We start from the raw sequence: 1,003 nt of genomic DNA, 5'->3' as shown, positions 1-1,003 counted from the left end.
TATCATCTATCACCTATGTACATATTTCTGGATTTGATTTTCTAATCTAATATCTTATCAAACATTCTGTATTTATGTTCCTGAGGGATATTAGTCTGTAGTTCTCATTCTTTGTGAGAACTTTGGCTTTTGAATCAGGTTAAAACTGGCTTTCATAAAATGAATTAGGAAGTATTTCTTTTCCTTCTGTTTTTCTGAAAGAGTTTGTATAAGATTGGTATAATATTTTCCTTAAATGTTTGATAGGATTCAACCGTGAAATTACCTGGACTTTATTTGTAAAATTGTTGGAAGTTTTTTTTTTTTTTTTTTTTGGCAGGAAGTAGGATTTACTGGTGGGCATGAAAAAGAAGAGGACAGTGCTGAGGTTCGCACGAGTGCAGAGCCTGCCATTTGCCCAGGAGGCCATGATTAGGGATATATTTGACCCCATAAGCTATCTGGGATAATCTGCTTTTCAGCTACCATGTCTTCAAATTCCTCCACATTAAACTTAGTAAAGCTGGATCTTAGCAATGTGGATCTTCTGGCAGCCACGGAACTTGAACTTGGACCTGTGTAGGCCCTCAGTCACATGCTTCTTGTTGTGCAGCTTGGTACAGATGGACATGATGACTTGGCCAGTGTGGAATCTGACCACTGTGCGCTGGGGCTTCCCAAAGTCATCCCACATAGCATACCTGTCGGGAGCATGTCAGCCCCAGCATAGGACATCGTATTGATATGGATGACATGGAAGGGGTGGAGCCACACTCAGATGTGAAAAACATCTTTTCTACAGCTTTTCACCATGTACTTATTGGCACAAATACTGGCAGCCTGCAGGGTTTAGAAGAGAATTGCTCATAATCATCTGATATCACGTGACCACATAGTGGGCACTCATCCATTTTTGCTGTCTTCCACCCCAGGTCAAAGATGCAGATCTTGGCATCTGGGACACCTCTGCAGAAGCAAGGGTTTGAATACGGCTTGTTCTTACAATACTGTTAATACCAGACAG

The 1,003-nt window shown here is 41.1% G+C and overlaps 1 pseudogene; it reads right to left on the bottom strand.

Moving 5' to 3' along the window:
• Positions 1-329: 329 nt before the first annotated feature.
• LOC123786754 (large ribosomal subunit protein uL16-like) lies at positions 330-714 on the bottom strand (annotated as a pseudogene).
• Between the last annotated feature and the right edge of the window lie 289 nt (positions 715-1,003).

This window comes from Ursus americanus, chromosome 9, assembly GCF_024610735.1.
Source record: "Ursus americanus isolate L20-20 chromosome 9, mUrsAme1.1.p, whole genome shotgun sequence".
Taxonomy (NCBI): Eukaryota; Metazoa; Chordata; class Mammalia; order Carnivora; family Ursidae; genus Ursus; species Ursus americanus.
This window is presented reverse-complemented; position numbering and strand designations above follow the sequence as displayed.